This window comes from Olea europaea, chromosome 1 (genome assembly GCF_002742605.1).
Source record: "Olea europaea var. sylvestris chromosome 1, O_europaea_v1, whole genome shotgun sequence".
NCBI classification, from domain to species: domain Eukaryota; kingdom Viridiplantae; phylum Streptophyta; class Magnoliopsida; order Lamiales; family Oleaceae; genus Olea; species Olea europaea.
The window spans coordinates 33,790,932-33,803,649 of record NC_036237.1 but is presented as its reverse complement, the minus strand read 5'-3'; the positions used below and the strand labels follow the sequence as shown (position 1 = coordinate 33,803,649).

General features: G+C 36.6%; 2 pseudogenes; both read right to left on the bottom strand.

The window, feature by feature from the left end:
* Window positions 1-2,154: 2,154 nt before the first annotated feature.
* On the bottom strand, window positions 2,155-5,447 carry LOC111407736 (annotated as a pseudogene).
* A 2,555-nt stretch (window positions 5,448-8,002) lies between these two features.
* LOC111402164 lies at window positions 8,003-12,650 on the bottom strand (annotated as a pseudogene).
* Between the last annotated feature and the right edge of the window lie 68 nt (window positions 12,651-12,718).

Sequence of the window (12,718 nt, the reverse complement as noted above, 5' to 3'; positions counted from 1 at the left end):
TGAGATATTCACAAGTAATTGACATTATAATATATATTACGAACTGCACTCGACCGGATAATGCTTTTGATGTGAATAAACTTAGTAGATTCACAAGAAATCCATGCCATAATTATTGGGTGGCCTTTACAGGGGTCCTTCGGTATTTGAAATATACCATGATCTATGAATTATATTTCACAAGATATTTTGCAGTATTAGAAGGATATTGTGATGCGATGGTATACACTAAGTCTATGGATGAAAAGGGCTGCAAGCCCTAAAGTGGATGAAATGGGATGAAAGCCGATCATGACGATTGTTTGGAGATAGAAGAACAATTTGAATATTTGAGAATATTCATAAAGTTCAAATGTATTGCAAGGCTTTAATGACGATATTGAATACCCATGTATGAAATCCACTAGTAAATATGATAGACTAGTGTAAGGATTTGATAGAAGTCCTCCAACATTATTTGAAATTGATAAAGCTTAGATAAAGCTAATGAGAAGCAGATAGTTTCATGAGAGGATTTCTTGATGGTGACAATGTGTATCAATCAAGTGAATCGATCGTTGGCTAGCTAAATTTGAAAAGATACTAAGTCACATGTAATGGTTAGTCTAGATGTTTAAGTCATAGACATAATACCATAAGCAGTTGATCTCATTGGTGTAAACTTGTGGATCCATTTATATATATTTACAAAGAGATCAAGTATACTGCATATCGAAGGGAATGAGATTAAGCCTACTGAGTAAGAATCCTTATGATGGTAACCCTACCTTGTTGACTAGAGATCCCAAGATCTTGGTTCAAAGGGACAACTAAGTTATGAGGATTCCACGAAGCACTTGGGAAACTAATTTCCTAACTCATTCCTATGATACCAAAGTGCTTTCTGCAAAGTGGTTGGAGGTTAAGATAAATTTTTAATGATTCCTATATCTTGATTAAGTTAAGTGGAGTAGAACATAATACTCTTAATAAGAGATCACCTATGTAAGTATGAAGTGAGGCCGCTTCAATGAGAATTATTTAAGGCTTAAATTCTTTAAACACTTACAGAACCAAGATGGGTTCAGGGCCAAAATGGACCAAGTCATGAGAACCATGAACAGTTTATGGGAGACATTGTGTGAGTATTGTTGTCTTGGTTTACACCAATGACTGATGGTTCAAGAACATCGCGTTCACCAATTAGCTAGTAAATCCGATGGTATTTCACTAAGGAAGATTCAAAGCTAGAAGCTACCTTACCTGATACGGTGTTTTTCCACTCTCTCTACCAGTGTCTGCATAGATATTTGCATTAATTTTCATTCATGTGGGAATTGTTGAAATTTTTTATCGAAAATTGGTTGTGACCCATTTTAAATGATTATTTAAGTGAAATTCGTTATTTGGTGAATAAAAAATTAAGCCAAATGTAAACTGCTTAAATACTGAAAATTATTGGAAAAATCGTATAGAATATTGTGGAATATTCTAAAAATATACGGAGGAAAAAATGTGGCTTTTCGTATGAAAGATCACGACTCTTGGTATGAGTATGATTAATGTCCAATAATTATGAATTCCAAGAGATGTGTCTCTTGGTATAGTTGTGTCTTTTGACATGCCTTTCCAACTACTATATATATAGACCCCATGTGTTTGGATTTTATTTGTTCAAGAAAACTCATAGATACCATATCATTCCATTCCAATTTACAATTTGATTTTGCATAAAACATTTGCATCAAAGTCATGGTCATGGTCATGGTAGAGAAGAAATTCCATTCGAGTTCGCTGGTCGAAGTCATTTGGAATGCTCCTATGGCTCGACGTTGTCATTGTATCTTGGGAAATGATTGCCGGATAACCCTTAGCACCGATGCGGGGCAAATTCATCTTAAGGACAAAGTATCCAACACTTGCCTTGGCGAAAAATCCGTCATTTGTATCTTCTTTTTTCATTTTCTGATTCCTTTTATTGTGATTTGATTTCAGAAAATGATTAACGTTATTTATATGTTTATCCTGCAAGGTTTGATCCAAAGAATTACTTGCTTTCGATCATGAGTTGAAAGGGAAGAATCCATATTCAAGTATTCGGATTCGATAAATTCTTATTTTGTCTTCTCAAATCCTATCTCGGTAAGTCGAAATTATATTTCGATTTCACGCAAATTAACGGTATGTTTTTATGAATATATTATGCACAATTATCGATGTAATTCTCCAACATATATAAGGGGGATTAGACGGTGCAGGAAGTTGCTCTACTTTCTTTACAAGCATCTCTAGTGCTTTAGACATAGATGGTTGTAGGGACAGGATCTCTTGAGTGCACAAGAGTCCAACATGAACCGCCCTTAGAATCTCGTTTTTAACTTCAATGTTGTGATAGTTATGCAGCATTAAGTTTGGGTCGAAGAGCTCGTCTACTTTTCTTTGCTGAAAATGCTTCCATGCCTGTTCTCATGCATCCAAAATATTGTAACAGTTAATGAAAATGAAAAGATATATGCCTAGATAATAGGATTACATCGAATAGCAAATATATTAGAAATCTGTATATATGTGTATAGGTAAACTTTTTTTGGTCTTGTTTTAAGGTTTATGGTGTTTCGTTCTTTTGGGGAAAAAAATGTGTCAATTGAGAGAAAGACGTTCAAGATAAGTAGGCTGAGGCAGGTGATGTTCACAAACACAAAAAAGGGGATGCTCAGGAAGGGCTACAAACTCTCCACGCTCTGTGATGCCGAGGTTGATCTCATCATCTTCTTTAAACATGCAAACGTTGTGTTCTGCAGCCGTTAAAATATGCTCAGAACAAATTAAAGGTATTGAAAATGAAGTTATGATTTGCTGGGGGCCAATAAATTAGCCAAAAAGATGTTGAGCAAAGTAGCTATAAGGAGTTCTAATAAGTTCAAATCTAATAAGTCACTATAATCGTACCAGAGACATCTTCCCAGGGATAACTTAGGGAACTCTAATTGTTAATTACTTTCAGCATCTTGAGCATCAACTGGAAATTTAATGAAAGCATAGTAGGTCTACAAGGAGAAGATTTGAGAAGCTACAAAAGTTAATGAGCTGTCTGAGTACTCAGAAACTTTTCTCCTATTATTCTACCTTCCAGTGACAATTTCAATAAGATGTACTCCAAAGCTATACACATTTGCTTTTTCTGTCAACTGGCCATGAACTAAGTATTTTGAAGCCATATATCCACTACATATTTACAAATTTAAGAATCAAATTTTTAATTTGGTTTCTATATTATGGAGTCGGGTTTACGATGAAAGGAAAATATGCACAATGTTCCTATAATGGTTGTGCTAATATGACTTTTATCTTCTTCAAAAGACCTTGCCAACCCAAAATCGGCAATTTTAGCATGGAATCTCGAGTCCAGGAGGATATTACTTGCTTTGATGTCTCTGTGAACAATTCTTGTTTTCGTGTTTTCGTGAAGGCATACCAGCCCTTCCGCTGTCCCTATAACTACCTCAAATCTCTTCTCCCTATTTAGTGCTTTACCTTTGCTCGGATCTGTCAAAGTTAATATAACATCATATTTATCACTGCTGAAAATAGATTTTAAAAGGAATACATAATCATTATAGAAATCCAAGTCATGATTCTGAACCAGCAATCTGAGTTTCTATTCTACATGAAATTGAAATCTAGTACTTACCAAATATAAAGAAATCAAGGCTCTTGTTTGGCAGAAATTCATATACAAGAAGACTCTCAGGTCCCGAGAAACTGCACCCCAACAACTTGACCAGATTTTTGTGCTTGACGGTACTAATAATGTTGACTTCATTGTAGAAATCTGCTGCTCTATGTTTGTTTTTAAAGAAAAACCTCTTCGCAGCAATTTCTCTTTCACCTAACAACACTCCCTGCAATAACTGAAAATTTTAGTTTAGACTTCAATCTACAACACTGCTCTTCTTTTCCCAAATCTGTTGTGCAATGACCTTATACACTGTGCCGAATTCACCTTGCCCAAGCTTGGTAGCTTTGTCAAAAAAACCAGTTGTCTTCTCAAGTGTGGAATATTTGAAGTTCAAGCAGTTATCATAAAGGGGCTTCACCAGTTTCTCTGCATCACCTGTTTATACTTGATGTAATCATTTAAAGAAGAAAGGTGCAAAATAATGCAAAGCTGAGGCTAAGGATGCTTGTCATAAAGCTTACATAGGCAACATTAATTCTACCTTTTCTCTTCTTCTGTATTCTTCTGTGCTTCCAAATATAAACTCCAGTGAACGTGCCGATAACAAAAACAACAACAGAACTAATGGCTGCCACCATAAAAACCAGTTGCCTTCTCAAGTGTGGAATATTTGAAGTTCAAGCAGTTATCATAAAGAGGCTTCACCAGTTTCTCTGCATCACCTGTTTATACTTGATGTAATCATTTAAAGAAGAAAGGTGCAAAATAATGCAAAGCTGAGGCTAAGGATGCTTGTTATAAAGCTTACATAGGCAACATTAATTCTACCTTTTTCTCTTCTTCTGTATTCTTCGGTGCTTCCAAATATAAACTCCAATGAACGCGCCAATAACAAAAACAACTACAGAACTAATGGCTGCCACCATAATATGTGTTGTTTTCCCTGAGTTGTTTCCCTGCAGAAAGCTCAACCTTGAAACATTTATTGTATAAAAGCTAGGGAGATGATCATGTCGTTGTTTTTACCTTTCAAACTACCATTTTCTTGTATATGATTAAGGAAGTCAGTGTTAGAGTATCTCATGAAGCACCCTGCCTTCAGTGCCCCACCCTCAAACCTCGGTAAACATCCCAATACAGATGCAGACGCATTCTCCAAACAAGCTCTGCACTAGCGTAGTGTAAGTGTCCTCCAGCAGTTCGCATATCGCAATAACATAAGCCGATTCAGTTTTCGCCCCCGACACAGGCACTATAACTTGTACATAGCCGTTGCTGTTTGGTGCTGCGGAAACTACTTGTTCAACAGCTTGCTTGGCAGATACCTGAAATGCAGAATTCTTTTGCTTTGTTTCACCACATATAGCCTTGTCATTTGGCCCAGTATACTCTCAAAAGAAAGTAAAACTCTCAAGCAGCCATCAAGGAAAATCATTCCTCCATTGACTTTAAGGCACAGAGGAAGAATAGTGCGCCCTTCAGCAAAGCATAATTGACAATCTTTTAAAGAAAGATCACCATGGCATTCTGCTAGTCCATAATATTTGTCAGGTCCTGCGCCCGTTGCAGCCATGCCAAAAACTGAAGTTTTCAGATCCATAGTTAATTCTTTCATTGTGTCGATGAAGAATGGGATTAAAATTGTGGTGTTGTGAATCTTGTGTCCAAGTTGGTTTCCACACATGATCTGAACCACCTAAGCTCTTGGATCCCCCAATGTCGCATCTGGTAGTAGCATATTAACTAGAACAATAATGATAACAGATGAACCAGCTCTTTGTTTCTTCATTTTTCCAATTTGTTTTGTATTTCAATTGTATGCTATAAGTAGACAAAAGAAGACTGTACATTCTTTCTATATATTCCTCTCATTTCCCCCCATGATTCAGGAACCATATAGTATATGATAAAGAAATAAAAGCTAGCTATACTTTATGGACCATTACAATACAAATTAAGATTTTCACACTCATGAATCGTTAGTTAAAAGTAAAGTTGATAGATTATTTATTCTTCCACTTCCTAGACTTGTTAGTTGGCAAATTTCTTACACAAAAGTTTCTTTAAAAAGTAATTTGAAATTTTTGACTGAAAATAATCTGTATATGACTCTTTGTCGTAAGAAAAACAACGTTCACCCTCGTTTTCATTAAATAAAATCTCTTTATTATTATTTTTTTTTTTTTTTTTTACTTTCATAATTATGTAGATTTATATATTGGTCGGCGTTATTTTTTCAGTTTTTCTCATATTTTTCTGCTTTTTTATTTATCTTTCTTTTCTCAAGAAGTTCAAGGTCTTTGAGCTGTTGTTGGATTTTTGATGGTTCTACTGTTGTTTGTTCAATCAGAAGAACACTTACTATGTTAAATCATCTTTCTGGTCTATAATGAAGGAGAAACTGATTCTTGAGGCTAATTTGGTTTTGATAGGAAACTGCAACAGATCATCTCCAGTACTCCTGGGAGCGCAGTGATTCAATTAGTACATAATAGTTCTGACTCATTTGAATTCTAATATTCTACCTATTAACTTCTTAAGAAACATGATAATAATTTCATATATTCAAAGAGGGAAGTGTGGGGAAAGTGTGAATGAAAGTTCCATATCAGCAAGACAATGGAAAGTGCAATGGTCTTCAATTTATAAGAAAAGAGGCTATTTCAACTGTTGGAACCTAAGTCCTGACAGGAAGAAATACAAATAAAAGGAATGGAATAAAGAAATATCACCCTTGATGATGCAAGCGAAACAAGGAATTCGAACGAAAACCTTAAAAACCTGAAATTTGAAATCCACCAAATTATAAAGAAAATAAACTCATGAATTTTATCAATGAAAAGACAAACAAAACAATGAAATAACCCCTTATTTATAAGGGTTTACATAAAAATGTAGTTTAAGATGACTAAAATTAATAAAACCAAGTTTAAATAAATTAAAATTGAAAAGAATCCAAAGTAAACTAAATAACAGAAATATCACTAAAACTTTAAAAGCAGTTTTCGAGTTATAAGCGAACTTGGATGGCCGAAATCTATCGTATATCACCGCAAAGCTGTGTGTTCTACTCATCACATCGTTCTCATTCCTAAATGGTATTATGGGCCCAAACTAAAGTTCGGTTGTTGTCTCTACACTATTACTTTTTTTTCCATTTTGATCCAATTCTTTTTCAATCCATTCAACAATCTGTTCTTCATCTCTTGAGACTAAATTCTGGAACAATGAGGAGAGGTGAAAATTATTATGCTGGGGAGAAGATCATAAAAGCTCTTTTTACCTCTTAAACTTCCATATCTCTATATAGAATTAAGAAAGTTGGCATCGGAGTATCTAACAACGCACCCTGCATTCAGTGTCCAACTCCAGGACCATGGCAAGCATCCCTATATAGATGCAGATGCATTCTCTAAACAAGCTCTACAAGAGTTAGCACTAAGTGTCCACCAGTCTGGAGAACATAAGCAGACTCATTTTTTGTCTCGGACACTGCACTTGAGCCCTTGCATAGTAATTGTTGTTTGGTGCTGCTGAAACTGCCAGCACCACAGCCTGTCTTGCTGATATATGAAATGCAGAATTCTTTAGAGTTCTATTCCTGCAGACGGCCCTGTCATTTGGTCCAGTATACTCTCGAAAGGTGCTGTAATTCTCAGTTCGAATGAAGCAGCCATCGAGGAAAACCCTTCCACTATGGCCAGGAAAACACTGAGGAACAGTAGAACGTGCTTCAGTGTAGCATAAGACACAATCGAGCAAAGAAAGACCACCTTAACTTTAAGCTAGTCCATAATTAGCATCAGGTCTTGAGCCTGTTGCTGCTGTGCCAAAACCTGAAATTCACATTTGCTCATTCAATTAGTACATAATAGTTCTGACTCATTTGAATTCTAATATTCTACCTATTAACTTCTTAAGAAACATGATAATAATTTCATATATTCAAAGAGGGAAGTGTGGGGAAAGTGTGAATGAAAGTTCCATATCAGCAAGACAATGGAAAGTGCAATGGTCTTCAATTTATAAGAAAAGAGGCTATTTCAACTGTTGGAACCTTATTCCTGACAGGAAGAAATACAAATAAAAGGAATGGAATAAAGAAATATCACCCTTGATGATGCAAGCGAAACAAGGAATTCGAACGAAAACCTTAAAAACCTGAAATTTGAAATCCACCAAATTATAAAGAAAATAAACTCACGAATTTTATTAACGAAAAGACGAACAAAACAATGAAATAACCCCTTATTTATATTGGTTTACATAAAAATGTAGTTTAAGATGACTAAAATTAATAAAACCAAGTTTAAATAAATTAAAATTGAAAAGAATCCAAAGTAAACTAAATAACAGAAATATCACTAAAACTTTAAAAGCAGTTTTCGAGTTATAAGCGAACTTGGATGGCCGAAATCTATCGTATATCACCGCAAAGCTGTGTGTTCTACTCATCACATCGTTCTCATTCCTAAATGGTATTATGGGCCCAAACTAAAGTTCGGTTGTTGTCTCTACACTATTACTTTTTTTTCCATTTTGATCCAATTCTTTTTCAATCCATTCAACAATCTGTTCTTCATCTCTTGAGACTAAATTCTGGAACAATGAGGAGAGGTGAAAATTATTATGCTGGGGAGAAGATCATAAAAGCTCTTTTTACCTCTTAAACTTCCATATCTCTATATAGAATTAAGAAAGTTGGCGTCGGAGTATCTAACAACGCACCCTGCATTCAGTGTCCAACTCCAGGACCATGGCAAGCATCCCTATATAGATGCAGATGCATTCTCTAAACAAGCTCTACAAGAGTTAGCACTAAGTGTCCACCAGTCTGGAGAACATAAGCAGACTCATTTTTTGTCTCGGACACTGCACTTGAGCCCTTGCATAGTAATTGTTGTTTGGTGCTGCTGAAACTGCCAGCACCACAGCCTGTCTTGCTGATATATGAAATGCAGAATTCTTTAGAGTTCTATTCCTGCAGACGGCCCTGTCATTTGGTCCAGTATACTCTCGAAAGGTGCTGTAATTCTCAGTTCGAATGAAGCAGCCATCGAGGAAAACCCTTCCACTATGGCCAGGAAAACACTGAGGAACAGTAGAACGTGCTTCAGTGTAGCATAAGACACAATCGAGCAAAGAAAGACCACCTTAACTTTAAGCTAGTCCATAATTAGCATCAGGTCTTGAGCCTGTTGCTGCTGTGCCAAAACCTGAAATTCACATTTGCTCACTTACATTTTCCATTATGACAATGAAGTTTGCCATAGGAATGGTGGGATCGGGCGCACTGCAGGGTTTGGTTCCCGTACATTAACTCAACCATCTGAGCTCTTGGCTCCCCCAATGATGCATCTGGTAATAGCAGATTAACAAGAATTATAATGATAACATATGAAACAGCTCTTGATTTCTTCATTTTCCAATTTGTTTTGTATTTCAATTGTAGTTACAGGTAGACAAGAGAAAAGTGTACATTCTTTCTATATACACCTTCGATTTTCCCTGCATGACCCAAATACTATCAAATGTTAAAGTAGTCAGTATTTTCTTGAAATGCTTTTGATTTTGCTATCATCTGGGATAAAAAAATACTCTGGGAAATGGTAGCGATTGAAGCAGGATTGCCATACTCGAGTGGTAGATATTGGTCTTCACATGTATCATTAAGTTCCATGGTCTCGTGTATATAAGGGGGATTAGTTGGTGCTGGAAGGTCCTCTTCTTTCTTTGCCAGCATCTGTAATGCTAGGGGCGGGATCTGTTGAGTGCACAAGAGTCCAACATGAACAACCCTTAAGATCTCCTTTATAACATCGGTGTTATGGTAGTTATGTAGCATTAAGTTCCGGTCGAATAGCTCTTCTACTCTTCTTTGCTGGAAATGCTTCCACACCTGTTTTAATATAATAATAATAATAATGTAACAGCTTAGGCAAAATGAAAAGTTATGTGCTGAGTAAGATGTTGAGTATGAAGAATCGGATTGATAGGCTGTGGGATAGGAATGGAGACTGGAAAGATTTTGGAGGACTACTTCGGGAATATATCCTGGACGTGCAATGTTCAAGAAAACGGGCTGACGGTGAGGCATTTGTTCTTTGCTGATGACTTCATTATGTTCACTAAAGCTCGGGTTCAGACTGCCAAGCGATTCTGAATATTCTTGCTGCCTATCAGAGGGCTTGGTGGGGAAGGCAGATGGGGTGCAAAACATTGTGGATTAGTTGGGATAAGATTTGCCAGCCAAAACGCCTTGGAAGGTTAGAAAGTAATCAAAATATGTGGTTGTGGAACTTGTGAAAGTGAGGCAAACGAAAATGGATTCCAGTTTGTGAATACTTTAAAATGATTTGACGTATATTAAGGAAATCAAAAAAGCATTGCTCCATAAGAAAAAGGTTTGAGAACATACATTAGTTAATGAGCTGTCTGAATCGGAAGCTTTCTCCCTGTTGTTCTGCCTGCCAGTGACAATTTCAAGCAAAACTACACCAAAGCTATACACCTGCTTTTTCTGTTAACTGGCCACGGGTTAAGTACTCTGGTACCATATATCCTCTATATATTTGAAATTCGATCCATTAATCATAAGACTTGCTAAGGTTTCACTTTTGGTCTTTGGAGGATGGATAAATTGACAAAACTCACAATGTTCCTGCAATGGCAATGCTAACGACTTTTATCTTCTTGAAAAGATCTAGCCAACCCAAAATCGGCAATTTAACCACGTAATCTGAAGTCCAAGAGGATATTACTCGCTTTGATATCTCAGTGAATGATTCTGGTTTTCAAGTGTTCATACAGGTAGACCAGCCCTTCTGCAGTCTCTATAATTATCTCAAATCTCTTCTCCCAGTTTAGTGCATTACCTTTGCTTACATCTGTCAAATTCATATATAACTACAGCATATTTAATATCTCACTGCCTAAAACAGATCTAAAAAGTAATGCATAATCATTGTAGAAAATCGAAGTCAAGATTCTAAACCATCAATCTGAGTTTACTAATTCATCAAAATCCCGTTCTTACCAAAGATAAAGCAATCGAGACTCTTGTTTGGTAAAAATTCGTACACAAGTAGACTTTCAGGTCCCAAGCTACTGCATCCCAACAACTTAACCAGATTTTTGTGCTCAATGCTTCTAACAATGTTGACTTATTGTCGAAATCTGCTTCTTTATGTTAATTGTGAAAGAAAAGCCTCTTGACAGCAATATCTCTTCCATCTTGCAAAACTCCCTGCACTAACGTGGAAATTTCGCTTAAACATCAATAAATTATAGTGTTTTTGATTTCCTAGGTTTGTGTAAATTAAACATGTCTGCACCTTATATAATGTGGCAAATCCACCTTGCCCAAGCTTGTTGGCTTCATCAAAAAAATCTGTTGCTTTCTCAAGTGTGGAATATTTGAAGTTCAAGCTGCTATGGTGAAGGTTCTTCACCAGTTTCTTTGCGTCACCCAAACCTGGGATAGTAGAGAAACTAGGATGAAAGGTGCAAAGCCAAGGAACTTTCATAATGCTTATGGTCAAAACGAAATCTACCTTTTCTCTTCTTCTGTATTGTTCTGTGCTTCCAGATATAAACTCCGATAGTTGCTCCAATAACCAAAACAACAGTCGAACCAACAGCTGCCTCTTTAGTAAGTGTTAGTTTCCCTGCAAAATGTAGTTGAAAATGCATGATCTGGCTAGATTGATACAAAATTGAGGTTTCAACTTCTTAAGAAACACATTTTGAATTTCTAAATTCAGAAAGGTAAGTGCTAAGAAAGTGAAAACAGAAGTCCACATCGGCTAGAGAGGGGATGGTCTTGGGTTTATAAGAGAATTGAGCTACTAGTCCTAACAGGTTAACCTTTGGGATGGAACACGAAGTCCCAACTGGAGGAAACACAAAGAAAAGGAATGGAAGAAAGAAAGAAAGTTCACCCTTGAAACTTTTAAGTGCTGGCATAACGAGAAGGGATGGAAATTATTGTAGAAATGCTAGGGACAAGAACACAAGTCTGTTTTTACCTCTTGAACTTGGATTTCCTGGTATACGGTAAGGAAGTCGGTATCAGAGTATCTCATGGAGCACCCTGCATTCAGCGCCCGACCCTCAGACCATGGCAAGCATCCCAATATGGATGCAGATGCATTCTCCAACCAAGCTGTGCAAGAGTTACCACTAAGCGTCCCCCAGCAGTCAGCAAGAACATAAGCCGATTCATTTGCAGTCCTAGACATGGGCACTTGAGCCCGTGCGTAGCCATTGTTGTTTGAAGAGGCAATAACTGCCTGTACCACAGCCCTTCTTGCTGATAACTGAAATGCAGAATTCTTTCGAGTTCCCTTCCCACAGAAGGCCCTATCATTTGGTCCGGTACACTTTTGAAAGAAACTGTAATTCTCATTTCACATGAAGCAGCCATCAAGGAAAATCCTTCCGCTATTGGAAGGATGGTACTGAGGAATAATATTGCGCGCTTAAGAAAAGCATAAAACACAGTTGAGTAAAGAAAGATCCCGATAGCATTGTGCTAGTCCATTATTAGTGTCGGTTCCTCCTGAGCCAATTTCTCCTATGCCAAAGCCTGAAGATCGAATCTGCACACTTATGTTCTCTACTAAGGCAACGAAATTCTGGACGAAAAGGCTAGTGTTGTGCTCGACTTGGTTCCCGCACATGAACTGAACCATCTGAGCTCTTGGCTCCCCTAATGTTCCATCTGGTAGTAACAAATTAACCAGAATAATAATGATAACAAATTGACTAGCTATGAATTTCTTCATTTTCCAACAGATAAAAATGACAAGATTCAAGACGCTAGATAGCTAGCAAATGTACAATCTTTCCTTAGGAAAAATGAAAGTCTTGAAAAATGGAAAATTGAAGATAAAGTCGTAACTTCGGAAAAACTAAAGTCTTGAATAATGGTTAAATGTTTGAGTGATCATAGAGTTGATCAACACTAGTCGGTGAGGAAAAATAAATTTAAAGAGTGTATTGTAGCAACTCATTCAAAATTACATCAAAATTTTTCCAGATTGTATATATTTTAGCTCC